This window comes from Mustela lutreola, chromosome 9 (assembly GCF_030435805.1).
Source record: "Mustela lutreola isolate mMusLut2 chromosome 9, mMusLut2.pri, whole genome shotgun sequence".
NCBI classification, from domain to species: Eukaryota; Metazoa; Chordata; class Mammalia; order Carnivora; family Mustelidae; genus Mustela; species Mustela lutreola.
In genome coordinates this window covers 84,593,169-84,615,285 of record NC_081298.1, presented here as the reverse complement: position 1 = coordinate 84,615,285, position 22,117 = coordinate 84,593,169, and the positions used below count along the sequence as shown (strand labels likewise).

Sequence of the window (22,117 nt, the reverse complement as noted above, 5' to 3'; positions counted from 1 at the left end):
AAACTACTAGCTTTATGACCTTCACCTACTTAATTGCTTCACCACCACCTCCCAAAGCTTGGCCTCCCAGTATTCCAACCTGTGGGCCAGGCAGCACCTCATACCTTGATAACAGAGTCCAAGGATGAGGTGCGGATATACAGGCCCCTCAGTCCTTGTGCCTGGCAGCTAATTTAGGGAAGAAAACAACGAATGACCTCACTTCCACACAGTGTAGATACTATCTAGGTAAATCTCAATTATATCTGTAATGCCTCTCATTCCTTCACTCATTCATTCAAACAAAGATTTGTTCATAAGCACCTATTATATGCCAGGAATTGTGCAAAAAGCTGGTGATACAGCAGTGAATAAGACAAACACCTTCCATGCCCCCTTAGAGCTTACACTCTAGGAGGGAAGATAAACCTGGAACAAGTAATTATACAAACAACTGAATGAATTGTCATTCCAGAAAACTCTCAGCAGTTCCATAGGCAAAATAGTTTGCGGTGTATAGGATAGCAACAGTCACTAATTATGGTCTTACTTGTGACTAGCTCTCAACCTCCAGATTACAGTTTATCCTGCAGCATAAAGAGTTGTTTCAGAAGCCTCACAGACCTCACCCTAACCTGGGGATCCAGACCACAGTACAGAGCATAACTTAGGTAAATAGAAAAGGGATCCTCTGGTTCACAAGGGTTGCCTTCTTTACCCATCTTAAGTGCCTTCAGGTAATCTCCAAGAGCCTCCCTGACCGTGGCGGTGCCTGCAGTTTTCATAAGATCCTTCAGTATATCCACATCTCCTTTCTTTTTACTCACGTTCACCTACAAATCAGAAAAATAACAAACCTAAGAAAAATCTGGTTTGATGTACTCTCACAACATGAGGACATACGGCTGGGAGAAGTGCTGTGATCCTGGGGGAAGAGGAAGAAGTGGATATAAGAGTGTTGTGCCAGATTTCTTCAGACTTTGAGAACATGTAAGGTTTTTTTTTTAAATCAAAGGTCCATTGACTGGGCTGATGGCCAAATCTGGAGTGGACTTCTTAAAAATGTGAACCCCTTAATTTGCATATAAAATGTTATGTGTATATGTATATGTATTATATTGATGATGTAGTCACCCCATGGCTTTTATCAGGGTCTAGAAATGCGCTGTCCAGTATGGTAGCCACTAGCCACATTTGGCTATTGAGCACTTGAAATGTGGCTGGTCTGATTTGAGATGCATTAGAAGTGTAAAATAATACACAACAGACTTTGAAGACTTAATACAAAAAAAGAATGAAATCTCAGTAATTTTTATACTAATTACATGTTAAAATGGTATTTTTATATATTTGGTTAAATAAAAATATTAAAATTTCACCTGTTTCTTTTAACTTTTTTAATATGGCTACTAGAAAAATTTAAATTCTGTATTGTATTTCTATTGAACAGCGCTGGTCTAGAACCCCAAAGCCAGTGTAATTAGGAAAATCAAGTTCCCACAATAAAGTGGCCTTGGAGCTACACTTTTTTGATGTGGAGGGAACTGGGGAAAGGAGGGAAGACAGAGGGAAGGAGGAGAAGGAACAAGAGGGGCGGGGGAGAAGAGGGCAGACAGGAAGGAGGAAGCATCCGAATGCCGCCCTGGGGATGCTTCTGTGGTATGCTCAGAATGAAAAGAGGTGTTGGTTTGAAATACTTAGTGTTCCTGTGATTCCCTTGAGCTGGTCCTGATCCCGGGTCCTGGGTCCCAGTGTGTCATGTAACGCCACCAAGGGTTGAATCTAAAAGGCCAGCTTAATATGCTGATGAAAACCTTTCCAGCTGGGTCTTAATATAGTGAAGTGAAATCACAGCCCTTAAACATGGAACCCCACATCTGAAGATGGGTCTGAGCCCCACTTTCATGGCATTTTATAACCTTTACTAACGGCCAGTCATAGGCATGTATCTCAGTATGGTTTAGTTTTTCTGTCTTTGTTAAGAATTCACATTTAAATATGTTCACAAATCAAAAAGACCCTCTGTCGAACTATCTTAGTTTGGAAAATCAACAAATGGTACAAATGGTCATTCCCTTCTTCCCCCAGGAAGCAAGCTTCTCAGCTTCAAGAGGACAGTCCCTGAAAACCAAATTTGGAAGCTCCACAAAGCTCCACCCCCCAGGACAGCCAGGCAAAAGCAACTCCACAACTAGTTTACCAAAACCATGCAATATAACTGAAAGAGGGGACAGCTAAAGTGGAGAATTTTCACTATTAAAGGGAAACCGCAAAGATGCAGAAACAAAACCCCATTCATCCACCTGAGCACGCTCCAGTCCGTACACGGTCACATTTACCTGCTACCAGCCCGGAGTCACAGAGGAAGGGGCCAGGGAGGGCACGGGCACCTGTATGGGCCCCACACCTGGAATGCAGGCCAGTCACAGGGCTTCTGGGGCTTCCTCTTCTTCCTCCTACACCCCTCCGCTCCACACTTCACCCTGCCTCCCACAGTCTAGCACACCTGCTTGGCAAACAAATCCTAATAGTTCACCAAAACTGCCGTACAGGAATCACAGTCTATTAACAGTTTTTCAAATGCCCAATATATATAGCAGAAACTTGACCTTTTAAACAAAAGAAACCAGCAGATACCTCACCTCAGTGTCATCTACTTCACTTTCTTCAGAAAGGTTGATTATTTCAATCAATCCCTTGTGCTTTGCACCAGATTCTTTAATTACACCTAAAATAAAATATGTTCTTCAATTACAAAGTAACAACTGGTTTATGCAAAACTGCCCACCTTCCTCACAGGATACCACCACAGAGGATGACAAGGCAGGCTTAAGGCTTTGCCACCACACAGGTGTTCTGGCCCAAAACAGTGGTAAAGGAACAAGGAAGGTGGAGGCAAAACCTGGCCAAGGAGAGTGTACACAAAACTAGGGGCCAGGTGGAAGCATGAGGGCGAAGTGGGCCTTTAACCAATGCTTCTGTTTTCCTCTCCCCATATTCTTTACCTGGTCAAAGCAGGATAAAGGGCTATCTTGAAGAGGAGTCACGTATGGGATGGGAGGCCAGAAAGGAGGAATGAGGTCTAATCAGGGAAAGCATGAGGGGAGGCAGGTGGTGGCTTGGGGAAGATGTGTGTGGACTCCACGTAGCTGGATTTCTCTCATTAACAAAATGCAGATTTCAGGGACATCAAGACAGCAACACAGGTTATTCCCAACTTCTGTCCCCATCACAAGACAACTAGCAGCTATCCACAGATACCACAGTGAAAATCCCTGAATGCACCCTTATGGACCAGAGACAAAGTGCCAAATGAGAAGGGTAGGAGAAGTGAAAAAAACTGACCAAATCACCCCTCCCTCATGCCAGCAGGGAGCTGTGGTTTCTTCAGTGGGGAAAAAGGTGGACCTCTAGGTCCCCTAGCATTGGGGGATGGTTCCTAGAAGGCCTGCCTGGGTCTCGGCTCACAGGGACCACTGGGAATCAGACAGACAGAAACAAGGCAAAACTTCCACTAACCAACACTCAAAATCCTGTTGGACCATGTTCCTGCTACAGCAGAGCATGAGCAAAGATCCTGGCCAGTAATTCCACCCATCTGCAGAGCTGAGCTGGTAGCCCTATGTAGCTAGGGAGCTCAGTTGGCAGTTATGCCTGATTAGGATCCCCAGTCAACGGACTGAAACCAGCTCTGGAGCCCATCCTACCACCCCACCCAGTCAAGGAAGCAAATCTGCAGCCCCACTCAACTACTGAGTGTAGTCTCCCATCATCCGGACCATACAAGAGCCTGACCAGAGAATCTGGACCACCACTGACTCCATCCTCCAGCCCCACTTTGGGCAGGAAGTCAAACCAGCAGCCCTGCCCAATGGTTGAGCATAGTCTCTGGTCCCACATAACCAGGGAGCCGGAACAATAACTCTAAGCAACCTTGAAGCCCAGGCTACAGACCTACCCAAACGTCAGACACAGCTTCTGGCCTTGTCCAGACAGGGAGCCTAGACAGTGACCCCACCCAAACACAGAACACAGCCCCTAGCCCCAGCAAACTACAGGATACAGCTGGAGGCCCATCCCCACGAGCCAGCCCAGCCAGCAACGTTGCTCAACAGCAGAGCATAGCCAGTGGCTCCCTGATCTTGAAGTGAAACCTGCAGACCTATCCAACTTCAGGGCACAGTCTAATCACAAAGCATAGCCTGAGGCCAGGTCTAATCATGAAGCCCTGCCTATGGTCCTGCCGAACAGAGTCTAGCCAGCAAAACCATGTGGTCAGGGACCATAGCTTGAGACCCTACCCAACCAGGAGCAATGGTAGAGACCCACCATAGCCCTGCCCAATCATAGAGTCTGCACAGTAGCACTGCCCTTCCAGGGAACACATCCAGGGACCAGCTCCCAACCAGAGGGTACTGTAAGACGCATGTAGAGGCCCCATGTGACCATGCAGTACAGCCAGCAGCTACAACCCGCCGGGGTGTCTGTCTGCTCAGCAACCCTGCTTGAACACAGAGCCCAACCAGCAGACCCACCCAACCAAGGAGCCCAGAGAGTAGAGCCCCAGCCTCCAACCCTGATCAGAGTTTGGGCAGCGGACCCACGCAACTAGAGACCCTGACAGCATGCCCTGCCAACCACAAATGCTACTAGATGACCCACCAACTAACCCAAACTAAGCTGAATGGTGAAGGTCTTTTCCTACTGAAGCAAACCCATGAAGTCTGGAAAAGGAAACCACTTACATATGCAGATACCAACATAAGGAATTAAGGCTCATGAACAACCAGGTAAACAACACCACCAAAGGAAACTCATAAAGCTCCAATCCTAAAGAAATGAAGATCCACAAACTATGCATTCTGTAATTAAGAATAAATCTCTTAAAGAAGTTTAGTGAACTATAAAAATACACAGACAAAATTAGGAGGACACTGCATGAACAAAATGAGAAATTCAACAAAGAAACAAAAACCAAAGAAACACAACAGAAATCCTGGAGCTGAATACAATGACTGAACTGAAGAATTCCACAGAAAGCTTTAATAGCTAAACTGACCAAACAGAAGAAAGCATTAGTGAAATAGAAAATAGGTTATTTAAAATTAGCATCATAAAAATATATGAATGTGTAAAACCCATATGAATGGATATACCCAATGTGTAATGGTAAATATATAGTTAAAGTCAGATCATCAAATATTGCAATGGTATTGCATAATTCCCTTACACTTCTACTTTAAAAGTTAAAACATAATAAAAATAACCATAAATACAGTAATTTGTTACTGGACACACAATATGAAAATATGTAAATTGTATTATCAATAATGTACAATCTGAGGAGGGAAGAAGTATAAATTTCTGTATGCTACCGAAGTTGTTAATAACTTAAATAGCATGTTATAAATATATTTCATATAAGCCTTAGGGTAACCACCTGAGGATAACCCATAGTAGATATGCAAAAGATTATGATAGTGGAGTCAAAGCATACCACCATGAAAAGGCATCAGCTCACCAAGGAAGACAGAAGAGGAAGCAAAGAACACAGGATCTATAAAGCTGTTAGAAAACAAAATGGTGTAACTTCTCACCTATCAATAATTACTTTAAACATAAATGGATTACATTCTCCACCAGAAGACACAGAATAGCTGAATGGATTAAAACAAAAACAAGAAAGATCCAACAATACGCTGCCTATAATACAGAGACTCACTTTAACTTTAAAAGGATACACATAAACTGAGAGTCAAGGGATGAAAAAGACATTTCAAGCAAATGGTAACCCCCCTCAAAAAGGAGTAGTAGCTATACTTGTATTAGACAAAATACTAAGAAAAAATGGTTAAAAAAAAAAACAAACCTAAAGGAGGTTATTATATAATGCTGAAGGGACTGATTCATCAGGAAGATAGAACAATAGTAAATATTTATGTACCCAACATTGAAGCAGCTAAATATATAAAGGAAATACTAGCAGAACAAGGAGAAATAAACAGCAATACAGTAATAGCTGGGGACTCTAAAACCCCATGATCAATAATGGAGATTATCCAGACAAAAAAAAAAATTTGTAAGGAACAGCAGATTTAAATATTATAGACCAAGTGGACCTCAAACACATATATAAAACAGCCCATTAAACAATAGAATACACATTCTATTCAAGTATCCATGGAACGTCTTCTAGGATAAATCATGTTATGACACAAAACATGTCTCAACAAATTAAAAAATATAGAAATTATAGTATCTTTTCAAACCATAATGGTAGGAAACTGGTAATTAGTTAACAGGAGGAAAGCTGAAAAACTCACAAATACATGGAAATAAATAAAACATTCCTGAATAACCAATAGCTCAGAGAAATCAAAAGGGGAATTTTAAAAATACCTTGAGTCAAATGAAAATAGAAACAACATACCAAAACCTACGGGATGCAGCAAAAGCAGATCTAAACTGGAAGTTTTTAGTGCTGAACATATACATCAAGGGGGGGAAAAAAAGATTTCAAATAAAGAACCTAACTTTGTCTCAAAGAGAGTTAGGAAAAACAAACAAACAAACAAACAAAAAAACACTAAGCTAAAAATTAGCACACGAAAGCAAATAAGAAGCATCTATAGGGGTGCCTGGATGGCTCAGTTGGTTGAGCGGCTGCCTTCAGCTCAGGTCAGGATCCCAGGATCCTGGGATCGAGCCCCGAATCGGGCTCTCTGCTCAGCGGGGAGCCTGCTTCTCCCTCTCCCTCTGGCTGCCATTCTGCCTACTTGTGCTCCCTGCCAAATAAAAAATAAAATCTAAAAAAAAAAGAGAAGAAAAAAAATCTATAGAAGCATCTATAGATTCCATATAACCTTATCAAAATGCCAATGGAATTTTTCACAGAAAAAAAACAATTCTAAAATTTGGGTGAAACCACAAAACACCTCAAACACCCAAAGCAATCCTAAGAAAGAACAAAACTGGAGGCATCACAACTCCTGATCTTAAAATTTACTACAAAGCTACAGTGATCAAAATAGTATGGTATTGACATAAAAACAGACATAGAGACCAATGGAATGGAATCAAGAGCCCAGAAATAAACCCATGCATATATGATCAACTAATATTTGACAAGAGAGACAAAAATACTCAGTGGTAAAAGATAGTCTTTTCATTAAACAATACTAGGGAAACATCACAGTCACATGCAAAACAATGAAACTGGACCCTTATCTTGCAACACTTACAGAAACTAACAATGTGGATTAAAGATCAGAAACCATAAAACTCCTAGAAGAAAACACTGGTTTTTGCAATAACTTTTGGATAGCACACCAAAAGCACAAGCAACAAGAGCAAAACAAGTAGGACTATATCAAACTAAAAAGCTCCTGCAACTGAAACAATCACTAACAAAAGGAAAGAGCAACCTGCAGAATGGAAGAAAATATTTGCAAACCTTATCTGATAAGAAGTTACTACCCATCCTGCTAAGCGAAGTAAGTCAATCAGGGAAAGACAATTATCAAAAGATCTTACTGATTAGAGGAATTTGAGAAACAAGATAGAACATCATCAGAGAATGTAGGGGAAAAGGAAACAAGATGAAACCAGGGAGGGAGACAAACCATAAGAGACTCTAATCTCAGGAAACAAACTGAAGGTTGCTGGAGGGGAGGGTGCTGGGAGGGATGGGGTGGCTGGGTGATGGACACTGGGGAGGGCATGTGCTATGGTGTGTGCTGTGAATTGTAAGACTGACGATTCACAGACATGTACCCCTGAAACAAATAATACATTATATGTTAATAATAAAAAGTTAATGCCCAAAATATATAAGGAACTCAGAAAACTTGCCAGCAAAAATCCCCCAAATAATCCCATTAAAAATGGGCGAAGGACCTAAATAGACATTTATGTGAAGGAGATATTCAGATGGATGACAGGTACCTGAAAAAGTGCTCCGCACCACTGAGCATCAAGGAAACACAGATCAAAGTTACAATGAGGTATGACCCCACACCTGCTGCTGGAACAGCTAGATCAAAAAGAGACAAGAGGTGTTAGCGGGGATATAGACGGAGCACAGGGAATCCTCCTGCACTGTGGGGTGGGAATGCAAACTGGCGTGGCCCCTGTGGAAAACTGTGTGGAAGTTCCTCAAAAATTAAAAATAGAACTACCATATGATTCAGCAATTCCACTTCTGGGTATTTATCCAAAGCTAATCAATATCTCAAAGACACATCTGCACCCCATGTTCACTGCAGCACTATAGTTGCCAAGACATGGAAACAACATATGTGTCCAGTGACAGGTAAATGGATAAAGAAGATGTGGTGGATACACTCACACACACACACAACAGTATATTGTTCGGCCATACAAACAAAGGAAATCCTGCTATCTGGGACAAAAAGGATGGACCTTGAGGGCATTATGCTAAGTGAAAGAAGTCAGACAAAGACAAAAATTATATGATCTCATTTGTACTTAGAATCTAGAAAAAACAAACTCCTAGAGACAGCAGATTGGTGGTTGCAGGGAGCCGGTGATGTGGAAGGTGGTCAGGGGACACCAACGTGAGAACTTCTAGTCACAAGAGGAAGTTCGGAGGATGTCCTGTGTGGCCTCATGACTACAGTGAACACCTCTGTACTGTTATTGGAAAGTTGCTAAAAAAGTAAATCTGAAAAGTTCCTAACACCCACACAAGAAAACTGTAATATATGAGAAGAGGGACGTGATAAATAACCTCACTGCGGTAATCATTTCCATCACGTATATATAAAATCATCCTGCTGTATACCTTAACCTTATACAATGTTATAAGTCAACTGTGTCTCAATAAAGATGGGGAAAAATTAAAATAAAATTCAGTTAAAAAAAGAAAAAAGACCAGAATGTTGACTCTTCCCCAGAAGGTCCCACTTGCCACCTCCAGGACTCACTACTAGAGAAGAACGAGCAAGCGGTCATGGCAGGCCCTGTTCAGGCCCCCCTTCAGCTCCTGCCTTGGTGGGGCTCAGTCTTACCTTCCAAAAGCAGAGGCTGCTGCTTTGAGGGGAGGGAGACAGAAGAGACACAAGACAATGAGCTTCCCTGGGACCCTCAGAGTCCTGTTGGGGGGTGTGGGGTGGGGTAAAAGTTGCCAGACCCGGCCACAATCCAGCCAGTTGCACACAATGAGGGAGCAACTAAGAGCAAACCCCAGTCAGAAGCTTCCAAGGCAGAAGTGGACATCTTTTGTTGCTTCGTGAGCACCTCCCTGGGCTCAAGGCTGCCTCGAGCAAAGCGGCCAACAGGGCAAAGGCCCACGGCCAACAGGGCAGAGGCCCACAGCCAGCTTGTTGTGGGACTCTGACCCAACCCTCAAGAAAGGAATGGACCCTTGAGCAGAGGCTCAAACTTTAACTCAGTACAACCTTCTAGAATTAAGTCTCTCCCTCTCTTCCTCTTCACCTTTGTCTTCACATCCATGATTATTTCAACAAGTATTTACGTGCACAGACTGGCAACCAGCCAGGAACTAGGCATCAGAGAAGAAACTTAGTCTTTCAACAGGAAAACAACATTCCAGACAGTGATTTAGACCTGGAAACAAAACCAATCCATCCCTGACCAAATGACCTATGGAATGAAAGCAACACAAATGTCCATCAACTGATGCACAGATAAAGCAAGTGCATTGTATCTGTACAACAGAGTATCATTCAGCCATAAAAAGGAATGGAACACACTACAACACGGATGAACCTTGAAAATGTTACGCTAAGTGAGAGGAGCCAGTCCTCTAAATGTGAGACCTCAAACCTAAAAATCCTAGAAGAACATAGTCAGTAATTTTTTTTTTTTAAAGATTTATTTATCTATTTATTTGACAGAAAGAGATCACAAGTAGTCAGAGAGGCAGGCAGAGAGGGAGGAGGAAGCAGGCTCCCTGCCGTGCAGAGAGCCCAATGTGGGGCTCGATCCTAGGACCCCAGGATCATAGACCCGAGCCGGAGGAAGAGGCTTTAACCCACTGAGCCACCCAGGTGCCCCACAGTCAGTAATGTCTGACGTCAGCCATTCGTCAAAGGGACGTTTTTCTAGATATGTCTCCTGAGGCAAGAGAAATAAAAGCAAAAATAAACTATTAGGACTACATCAAAACGAGCGCCTGGATCGCTCGGTGAGTTAAGGGGGTTACTTTTCATTTCGGCTCAGGTCATGATCCCAGGGTCTTGGGATTGAGCTCCACCTCCCACGCTGTGCTGGGTATGGAGCCTCCTCAGGACTGTCTCTCTTCCTTCTGCCCCTCCCCGACTTGCATGAGCTCAAAAAAAAGGGACCACATCAAAATAAAAAGCTTCTGCATAGCAAAGGAAATAATTAACAAAACTAAAGGACAACCTACTAACCTACTAACTGATAAAGGGTTAGTATTCAAAATATATAAAGAACTTACATAGGGGTGCCTCGCTGGCTCACCTATAGTCCCTATATACTTGATCTTGGGGTCATGAGTTCAAGGCCCATGTTGGGTTTAGAGCTTACTTTAAAAAATAAGTAAAGGGATGCCTGGGTGGCTCAGTCAGTTAGGCTGCTGCCTTTGACTCAGGCCATGATCCCAGGGTCCTGGGATCAAGTCCAGCATCAGGCTCCTTGCTCTGCATTGGGAGCCTGCTTCTCTCTCGGCCTCTGCCTGCCACTGTGCCTGCTTGTGTATGCACACGCGCGCGCGCGCGCTCTCTCTCTCTCTCTCTCTCTCTCTGTTTCTGACAAATAAATAAATAAATATATAAAATCTTAAAAAAAAAAAAAAGTAAAAATATTTTTTAAAAAACACTGAAAATAAATTTTTAAAATTAAAAAAAAAAAAAAAAAGAACTCTTACAACTCAACACTAAAAAATAAGTAATCCAGGGATGCCTGGATGGCTCAGTCAGTTAAGCGGCTGCCTTCCGCTCAGGTCATGATGCCAGCGCCCTGGGATCAAGTCCCACATCAGGCTCCTTGCTCAGTAGGGAGCCTGCTTCTCCCTCTGCCTGCCACTCTGCCTGCCTGTGCTTTCTCTCACTGACCAAAAAAAAAAAAAAAAAAAAAATCAGATTAAAAAAAATTATAATAAATAATCCAATTAAAAATGGGCAGAAGAGGGGCTCCTGGGTGGCTCAGTGGGTTAAAGCCTCTGCCTTCGGCTCAGGTCATGATCCCGGCGTCCTGGGACGGAGCCCCCCATCGGCAAGAAGCTTGCGTCTTCCTTTCCCACTCCCCTGCTTGTGTTCCCTCTCTTGCTGTGTCTGTCAAATAAATTAATAAAACCTTGTTAAAAAATGAAATTTTGCCATTTTCAAGGACATGGTTAGAGCTAGAGTATAATGCTAAGCTAAATAAATCAGAGAAAGACAAATACCATGTGATTTCACCCATGTAGAATTTAAGAAACAAAAAAAACAGACTCTTAACTCTAGGGAACAAACTAATGGTAATCACCAGGAGGGGAGTTGGGGGATGGATGAAACAATGAAGGGGATTACAGAGTACTCTTATCATGATCAGCACTGGGTGATATATGGAATTATTAAATCACGGTATTATACACCTGAAACTAATTTAACATTTATGTTAACTACACCAGAATTAAAACTTTTACAAAAGGAGCTAGTCACATAAGACCACATACTCTATGACTCCATTCCTATGAAACATCCAGAATAGGCAAATCCATCCATAGAGACGGAGACTAGAAATAGGCGAATCCATCCATAGAAATAGAAAACAGATTAGCGTTTGCCTAAGAGTATGGAGTGACTGCTAATGAGTACAGGGTTTCTGTGAGTGGAGAAAATGTTCTGAAACTGATTGTAGTGATGGCTACACAACTCCATGAGTGTACCGTAAACCAATGAACTGTATACTTTAAATGCGTGAGCTGTACGGTATGTAAATTAGATCCCAATAAAGCCGATAAAATCCCTGCCCTGAGGAATGGGGGTAGGAGGAGAACAAAATAATAATATATTTAAGAAACCATAAAAAGATACCAAATATCAGTGCTCTGGGAGAAGATAAAGCAGGAAGGGAGACAGTTCAAAGAAGGGACCTGCAATTTCTATAGTAGAGACAGGTGGTTTCACTCAGGACAAGAACCCAGAAGAGTGCTCCAGCAGCTCCAGAGAAGTCTAGGGCTCACAGGTGCCTGGCAGACAAGAGTACTGCTGAAATCAAAGAGTTCTAAACGATGCTGGGAGAAAGGAAACCAACAGCTTGCTGGACAAGGCACTCTACATGACCAAAGGGTATCTGAAACTACACGCACCAAATTCAGGGGCCAGTGAGTGCTAGGCCCTTATCAGGAGTTCTAAAAATATCTAGTGAATGCATGAATAATACATGAGCCCACTGGGCCCCCAGGCTGCCTCCAGCCCCCAGCTATGCCCTGAGCCCCCTGTTACCTTTCCACCTCAGCCTGATGTTCTACTCATAGAAGAAAATCAGCTTTCCTTTGCGCCTGCTTCAAGAAGCCTCACCTTCGACTTGCTTCAGCTCACAGATGTCACCGCTGCCACCTCATTCTCCACGATGAGGCCCACCAGGAGGTCACAGAGCTTCCTCTGGGGCCAGTTGTTGGTATCCCGCTCTGTCCTGCCAGGGACCAGAAGGACAGAGCCGTGAATGGAGGCCCCAGCTGGTAGCCACATGCCCAGACTGCGGAGTCAGGGGAATGCCCGGGACCAGCCCAGGGCAGCCCATTCCCTCTCAGGCAGCCTTGAGAACCCTGCCGCCTTCAAAGTTAAACCAGATTTCTACCAAATATCTTTTAATATTCCTTCTCTGTTCCTTAAGATATTATTATCCACTGTGCAAAGTAGTGTTTTGGCTTAAAAACACTGGCTTATTCTGGGGGAAGAGGAGCCTAGCAATCTCACCCACTGGAAATGGATGCACAAAGTCTGGGCTGTACAAAAAGGTAGTAATGACTGAAGTAGTTTTAATCAAAACAGGACAAAATCATCGAGTGCATCTATTATCTCATGCGATCCTCCCAAATAAATGTTCCCATTTTAGCGAGTGGAAATGAGATGAGACACGTCGCTGGTGTGTTCCTGGTGACAATGCGGGGAAAGGAGAGGCCAGGGCTCCCTCAGTAACCCGCTCACAGGCTGACGGCCTTGCTCTGCACTGAACCTGCCTCAACCTCAGCTTGATAGCACTGAGGTACCCCAGGGTACCCCAGTGATGCCACATCATTTCCCGAAACCCTGCGAGAGCCAGGGAGGCAGAAATCAGCCCAGGTCCCAGAGGACGTACAAAGGGGATGCGCAACTGTTCAAAGTCCTAGAAAGAAAGCAGGGCTCACCAGAGGCCCATCAGGCTAGATGTACAGCTGAGATCCAAATTCCTGTTCTTTCCACTACATACAATCCAACACTCCCCATCTCCCTCCCAAGATTTTAACTTCCAAAAACATCAAGAGGGGTGGGAGGGGGAGGAGAACTCTTAAGGTCACAGACCCGCAAAGTTTAAGAGGCCAGGCAGATACCATTCATGGGGCCCAGAACAACTTTGAAAAGGAGGAAACTGAAATCCCACAGCCAGTGCAGGTAAGGCCCCTCCCCCGTCTCCAGAGTCAGCAGAGGCTAATCACAGCCGCTCTCTGAGCTGCTGGTGGAGGAGGCAATCCTCCGCACCTGCGCAGGCCCCGCCCCCACAGAGGGAGCTCCGCAGCCCGGGAGGCGCCCGAGAGGCCGGGCCACTGCACCCCGCAGGCACGAGGACCCGGCTGCTCGCAGAGGGGCCCCACCGTCCCGCCCGCCGCTCGGCAGGGAGGAGGCCCGAAAGCCCCGGCCCCGGCCCCCGCCCGGCCGCACCAGCGCCCGTTGTTCACGTTGGTCCCGTCCTCCCGCTCCTCCACGATCCAGCGCGGGTCTCCGTGACCCCACTCGACCATGTCTGCGCTGGCGTCGCGCCCTCGGCGGACCGTGAGGAAGGGCACCGGCCCGCGATGCCGTGCCGTGTCCGGCCTCCGAGCCCGGGATCGCAGCGTTCGCGGCGCTGCTTAAGTGCCAGGAAACCCCGCCCCCGCCCCGCCCCGCCCCGCCGCCGGGAGCGGAGGGAGCGGGAGCCTGGCCCGGGATCCGAGAGGCTGGGTCGCGAGGTGGGGGGTGGAGAGGCCCGGAGGCCGCAAAGGTCGGCGCGGGGTGCGGGATCCGGGAGGCGGGAGCAACAGGGGCAGAGGCGTCCGAGACTCGCCTCTTGGTGGGTTATTGGGGCGGACTGTATTCGGTGACCCCGGTGGTGGAGAACGCGCCACAAGCACTTGATCGCACTGTTTGCGGTGCGACCGGCGCGGGGTCCGAGCGCGCCCAGGGTGCGCGGCGGTGTGCGCCGCGCGTGCCCTCTTCACGCGGTATTCAGATTCTGCTCCTGCAGAGTTGGTTCACGCTGGTTCTCACGTCTTTCCAACACCTGTGCAAGTAGCACGAGCTACCAAGTTCTCAGTCCAGGGATGTTTACATTTTATTCACATAATCATCACAGATGGCCAAAGAATGTGCTTGCAAGTGTATATTATTGCTGCTTAACGCAATATTTCAATCATTAAACGGATGTTGATTCCTTTCACGAATTTTCACCGTCCAGCAAAAACGGCACCAACTATAGGGAAAATGTTACTGAGGTGTCTCTAGGTATTTATACAGCAGGGAAAACAGATGACAATGAAAGGGTGGAAGTTTCTGACTCTTCTCCTGTGTTGACTTGTCTTTTGCCTGTGGACTGTGCTTATCAAATTCACTGGTGGAGAACATTTTCTCCATTTGCTTGATGAAGCTACTACATTCCAATATTGTCTTCCAAAACACCATCCCAGTTATGTAGTGTTTGATCCCCAACAAAGTGCTCAGAGTGTTTTCATCCCCTCAAAAAAGAATTTTGGCGTTCACCTTTCATAGCCTTACTTCACCAAAGCCATGGATACGAACACAAGGAATCAAATAGAAAAGAACAGCAATGGCAATAGTAACTGGGCACCATTTTCTTGTGGATTCACTGTTCCATTTTTTATCCAATTCACAGAGAGGGGCGCCTGGCTGGCTGGGTCAGGAGAGCATGTCACTCTTGATCTCGGGGTCCTTCCTGCACTTGAGCCCCACATCAGGCGTAGAGATTGCATATAGAGTATTACTAATAGAACATTACATGGTAAAATTTAGATATATAAATGTAACCTGGGGGAAAATAGACATCAGAAAATATACAAAGGCAGAAGCTATAATCACTAAAATTTTATGTGACCAAAAATATTTATTTACATAAAAAATGTATCCGGGGAGCCTGGGTGGCTCAGTGGGTTAAGCCTTTGCCTTCCGCTCCGGTCATGATCTCGGGTCCTGGGATAGAGCCCCACATCTGGCTCTCTGCTCAGCAGGGAGCCTGCTTCCTCCTCTCTCTCTCTGCCTGCCACTCTGCCTATTTGTGATCTCTGTCTGTCAAATAAATAAAATCTTAAAAAAAATTTTATCTGAACAGAAATCATCTTATTATAGTGCAAATAGAAAAGGTATTCTATGTAGATGATTGATCAATAATTACATTGGCCTAAAAGAAATTTCTCCTAAAAGTAATTTCACAAAATCTTCAGAATTAATGTAATTACTATTAAGAATATTTGAGCAGAAAGCCTGATGTGGGGCTCAATCCTGAGACCCCAGGATGACCTGAGCTGAAGGCAGATGCTTCACCAACTCAGACAACCAGGCACCCATTAGAAAGGCCATTCTTGGGGCACCTGGGTGGCTCAGTCGTTAAGCACCTGCCTTCCGCTCAGGTCATGATCTCAGGGTTCTGGGATGGAGTACCACACGGGGCTAACTGCTCAGTGGGGAGTCTGCTTCTCCCTCCCCCTCTGCCCCTTCCTTTACCCATCTTCTTTGCTCATGCTCTCTCTCATGCTCTCTCTCAAATAAATAAAATCTTTTTAAAAATTTTTAAATTATATCACAGTTTCTAGGGGACAAATTGGGAGCCCATGCCACCTTTTTTTTTTTTTTTAAAGATAGATTTATTTATTTATTTGAGAGAGAGAGCGCGAGCAAATGGAGAGAGGAACAGAGGGAGAATTTCTGACTCTCTGCTGAGTGTGGAGACCTACATGGGTCTCCAACTCATGACCCTGCGATCATGAGCTAAAACCAAGAGTTGGATGCTCAACTGACTGAGTCACCCATGCACGCCTAAAGAGCACATGTCTCTTGATATGATGCACTGAGATCACAGGATCACTTCTAGAATAGTTCTGCTAAAGGTACATGACCCGAACCTAATCGTAAAGTAATCAGGCAAACCCAGTGAGAGACATTCTACAAAGTAACTGACCTGTAATATTCAAAAGGGTCAAGGTCAGAAAAAATCAAAGAAAGTCTCAGGAATTGGTTCAAATTGAAGGAGATCAAAGAGCTGTCAAAACTAAATGGAAAGCAGTATTCTGATTTGGATGCTGAACTTATAAAAATATATTGGAACAATAGGCAAATCTTGAATGTGGATTAGATGATCCATACACAATAATATATCAGTGTTTGCTGATGGTTGACCTGCAGTTATATGGAAGAATTTCCCAGTTTTTAGGAAATGTGGACTAAAGTGTGAAGGGTAAATGATACAGCATGTTTGTGTCTTACTCTCAAATGCTTACAATATATGAATGAATAAACATATGTGTAAACTGTTAACCTGGGAATCTGATTTAAGGCACACAGTTTTGTACTACTGTTGCAACTTTTCTGTAAATTTGAAACTATCTCAGTATAAAATGTTTTTTCTAAAAATGGACTTTCTGGAGCACCTATGTGGCTTAGTTGGTTAGGCTTCCAACTCTTGGTTTCATCCCAGGTCATGATCTCAGTGTTGTGAGATCGAGCCCCATGTCGGACTCGGAGCTCAGTGTGAGTTTTCTTCTCTCCTTCTCCCTCTACCCCTCTCTTGCCCCAGCTCACACTCTCTCTCTTAAATATAAATATAAATATATATATATATATATACACATATATATATATCTTTTATAAAAATAAAAAATATTTTAAAATATTTTTTTAAACAGGACTTCCCAATTTGTTGTTGGTGTTTTGAAATTATTTTTTGCTGAATAGAAGTTTTTTGTTTTTTGTTTTTTTTTTAATAATCCAATTCATCAAACTTGTCCCTTTTGGCTTTTGGATGATGTGCCCTAATTGAGGTAGTCATTTGAAGAAAGTCCCTGGGTCACCAGCTAATTAAAGAGGAAAGGTGGAAAGTTTGATCTTAACTCTGCAAGAGAAGCACCAGTAGGCATTGAGAAAGAACTGCTCAACTTTTCACTGCATTCATAGCTTAGAAGATGAAAACAGACTCTGAAAGCTTTACTGATCACTGAGCATCTTCAGCTGAATTTCTGGGAAACACCTTAAATTCAACAGATCTAAAATCCAGCTAATCTCTTCTCTCAAGTTAGTCCCCTCTTTAGACTCTCCTATTTCTGACCGTCCCTCAGGTATCCAAACTCAGAAGTTATCCTGGTGCCCCGCTCTCTTTCCTCCCATATCTCACCAAAAACTGACATTCTTTTCTTTACTCTTTCACAGTCTCCTTATGTGCTGCCACCTCCCAATTCCAGATCCTCATCCTTCAATTCCAGGTTGTCACTTCAGCCACCTCCATTTATCTTCTGGTTGTTACTCTTCAATAACCTAATCCTGGGGGACACATCTCATGCCTCCATCCTCCTTTTATAATGTGGAAACATAAAGCTGGATATCAACTTTTTATCCTTGGAGCTCTTATTCAACTGTAAAACCCAAACAAATTTACACATCAAATACAAAAGCACAAAACCAATAAAATGCAAATTGAAATTTAGTGCCAGATGCTGTTCTTTGACTGCTCTGCTGCTTACCCTGTAGTTGTGGTACCATTGGCCTACTGGAAGTTCAGGTGCCTGTACTATCATGGGCAGGAACAGCCAATTTCCCCACCATTTTCTTCTATTGGGACATTTACAAAATCATGGTTAGTACAGTGAGTCACCAGGAAATTAGTCTTCACTTGACATAGATGCATCATTTACATATTAATTCCTCCTCTAATCTTTTCTCATCAGCTTGCAACAAAGTAAATACAAATGCAGATAGGGGCAATGAAACCATAACACCACATACATAGCAATAAATCATTATCCATACGTCTCAAATTTCTTAGATTAAAATTTTAAACATTCATACCCTCTTTATTCACAAGAAAAAAGAAGCAACCCAAGTGTCCATCAATGGACGAACAGATATACAAAATGTCGTATATACACACAAATAGAATATTACTGTGCTCGCTTCGGCAGCACATATACAAATAGAATATTACTCAGGCTTAAAAAATTAGGGAATTCTTTATATAGTGGGGAAAAAAAACAGTCTTTTCAAAAAATGGCTCTGGGAAAACAGCACAGCTACTTACAAAAGAATGAAACTGGACTGCTGTCTTACACCACACACAAACACACACGTGTGCGTGTGCACACGCATGCACACACACACAACCTCTAAATAGATTAAAGACCTAAATGTGTGACTTGAAACCATAAAACCCAAAGAAGAAAAAGTAGGTAGTATTTTCTCTGACATTGTCTGTAGAAACATTTTTCTAAATATGTCTTCTTGGGCAGGAGAAGCAAAAGCAAAAATAAACTATTGGGACTACACCAAAATAAAAAGCCCTTAGCACAGTGCATGAAACCATCAACAAAACAAAAAGGCAATCTACTGAATGAGAGAAGATATTTGCAAATGATATACCTGATAAGAGGTTAATACCTAAATATATAAAGAACTTACACAACTCAACACCAAAAAACCCAAATATTCCTATCTAAAAATGGGCAGAAGGAGTTAGGATGGTGGAGGAGTAGGGGAACTCCAAGTTTGTCTCATCCCTCAAATACAACTACATAGTTATCAAATCATTCTGAACACCCGAGAGATCAGTCGGAGGTCTGAGAAAACAAATGCTGCAAGTCTATGAGAGGGAAAGTGACTGTTTGGAAGGTAGCAGGTGTGGAAGCCGAATCCAGTGTGAAATACCTGAGGATAAGGCAGCGAGGAGGGAGCTTGCTTAAGGAAGCTACCGCAAAGTATTACAAGCAGTGGAGTGCAAAATCGAACTTTTAGAAGTTTGCTCCAGAGGCACCTAGGTGGCTCAGTGGGCTGGGATAGAGCCCTGCATCAGTTCTCTGCTCAGCAAGGAACCTGCTTCCTCCATCTCTCTCTCTGTCTGCCTCTCTGCCTACTTGGGATCTCTGTTTGTCAAATAAATAAAATCTTAAAAAAAAAAAAGAAGAAGAAGAAGAAGAAGAAGTCTGCTACAGTGGGGAACATGCCTGGCTTAAAGGTGTTCAGGGGGTGAAGCAGGACAGCAACCCAGGAGTGACAGTGTGGTCTGAGGATCCCCAGGGTCACAAAAAGAATAAGTGGTAGCTAAGTGTGGCACGGTTCCCAGGCTTAGGAACAGGGAAGCCAGCTGTAAACAGCCAGTCTAGGTATCTAGGTTTTCTGCTGTGTTGCTGTAACTGCAAACTGCTGCATGGTCATGTGACTGCTTTCCCGGGAGGGAGCCAGCAAAAGGCAGAAGTGTGGGGAGACCCTCCCAGGGAGGAACAGGATGTGTCTGCACCATGGGAGTCCCTAAAATTTGGAGTTCTGAAACTCCGTCACCTGAGGTAAAAATGCTTAGACACGGGCAGGGTGAACAGTGTTCTAACAGAAAATGGGGAGACAAGAGTGATTGATTGCTCTTCTGTGAGAGCTCACTGAAGAGTGAGGGGCGCAAAGTTTCAGCTCCTGCCTAGGAGTTGGGAGGGGGGGGTACCATATTCACCCTGTGCGTCTGTGCTGCAAGAGTTCAGGGAGCACATTAGTGCCATCTGGTGGACTCTAGAGCTGCTTACACCAAGCCCTGCCTCCCTGTGCCCTGGAGGCACATTGTAACTACAGCAAATCCACCTAAAGAAATCAGATACCACCTGACACCAGTTAGAATGGCCAAAATCAACAAGACAGTAAACAGTGTGTGTTGGAGAGCACGTGGAGAAAGGGAAGCCCTCTTAGGCTGTTGGTGGGAATGCAAGTTGGTGCATCCACTTTGGAAAACAGTGAGGAGATTCCTTAAGAAATTAAAAATAGAGCTACACTATGACCCTGCAATTGCACTACTGGGTATTTACCCCAAAGATACAGATGTAGTGAAAAGAAGGGCCACTTGTACCCCAATGTACATAGCAGCAATGGCCAAAGTCGCCAAAATTGAAGAAAGAACCAAGATGCCCTTCAACAGACGAATGGATAAAGAAGATATGGTCCATATATACAGTGGAGTACTACGCCTCCATCAGAAAGGATGAATACCCAACTTTTGTATCAACATGCACGGGACTGGAAGAGATTATGCTGAGTGAAATAAGTCAAGCAGAGAGACTCAATTATCATATGGTTTCACTTACTTGTGGAGCATAAGGAATAACACGGAAGGCATTGGAAGATGGAGAGAAGTGAGTTGGCGGAAATCAGAGGGGGAGACAAACCACAAGAGACTGTGGACTCTGACAAACTGAGGGGGGTGGGGATGGGGTAAGGCTGGTGGTGAGTATTAAAGAGGGCACGTATTGCATGGAGCACTGGATGTGGTGCACAAACAATGAATTTTGGAACACTGAAAAAAGAAAAAAAAAAAAAAGAATCAGCGCAGCAGACCCCTCCCCTAGAAGACCAAACAACTTCTCTCACCAAGTTTATTGATCATAGAGGGCTGCAAATCTTCAGCCTCGGGGTGGGGAGGGAAATAGTATCTAGTCTCCTGTGTACTTTTATTCTTTAATCTTTTATTGTTTGTTTGTTTGGTTGGTTGGTTATTTTTTTCAATTCTTTTAAAAATTTTTTTAACTTTTAATTTTTTTTTAAGATTTTTTAATTTTATTTGACAGATGGAGATCACAAATAGGCAGAAAAGCAGGCAGAGAGAGAGGAAGGGAAGTAGGCTCCCTACAGAGCAGAGAGCCCGATGTGATGCGGGAACTGATCCCAGGACCCTGGGATCGTGATCTGAGCCGAAGGCAGAGGCTTTAAACCCACTGAGCCACCCAGGTGCCCCTTAACTTTTATTTTTATATAAGTTTATATATTTTTTTTAATTTTTTATTTTTTATAAACATATATTTTTATCCCCAGGGGTACAGGTCTGTGAATCACCAGGTTTACACACAAGTTTATATTTTTTTAAATTTTAAATTTTATAAATTGTTTCATTGTATTTTATTTTATTTGTATACATATATATATATATATATATTTCTTTCTTTCTTTCTTATTTTGGGATCTAGTTTATTTTTACAAGCAGACCAAAACACACTTAGGATCTAGTTTTGTTTTACTTTACTGTTGTTTTCTTTTTCTTTTCTGGACAAAATGTCAAGACAGAGAAATTCACCCCAAAAGGAAGAACAGGAGGGAGTACTCACAGCCAGGGATTTAATCAATTTGGATATAAGTAAGAAGTCTGAACTAGAATTTAAAACAAAAATTATAAAGATACTAGCTGGCTTGAAAAAAGCATAGAAGACATTAGAGAACCCCTTACAAGATAAAAGAACTAAAAATCTAATCAGGCAAAATTAAAAATGCTATAACTGAGATGCAGTCCCAACTGGAGGCCATAAAAATGAGGATGAATGAAGCAGAAGAGTGAAGCAGTGATATAGAAGAGAAATTTGGAAAATAGTGAAGCTTAAAAGAAGAGGGAAAGAAAAATATTAGATCATGAAGGTAGACTTAGGGAACTCAGCAATTCCATAAAACAAAATAATACCCATACAGTAGGAATCCTAAATGAAGAGCAGGAAAAAAGGGCAGGAGGTTTATTTGAACAAATTATAGCTGAGAACTTCTCTAATCTGGAGAAGAAAATAGGTTTTCAAGTCCAAGAGACACTGAGAACCTCCCCACAAAATCACTGAAAATAGGTCACTGCCATGGCATATTATAGTGAAACTTGAAAATTACAAAGAGAAAGAGAAAATCATGAAAGCAGCTTGGGACAAGATGTCCTTAACCTGTAAAGGTAGACACAAAAGGCTGACAGA

At 43.3% G+C, this 22,117-nt stretch overlaps 1 long non-coding RNA gene across 1 annotated transcript; it reads right to left on the bottom strand.

Annotated features, from left to right (window-relative positions):
* LOC131840174 (uncharacterized) lies at positions 1 to 14,007 on the bottom strand. The gene is made up of 5 exons (XR_009357238.1): positions 13,830 to 14,007; positions 12,489 to 12,603; positions 7,924 to 8,011; positions 2,622 to 2,707; positions 1 to 812 (listed from the first exon to the last, which is right to left on the bottom strand). It is a non-coding gene; the product is annotated as an uncharacterized LOC131840174 (long non-coding RNA).
* Positions 14,008 to 22,117: the final 8,110 nt, after the last annotated feature.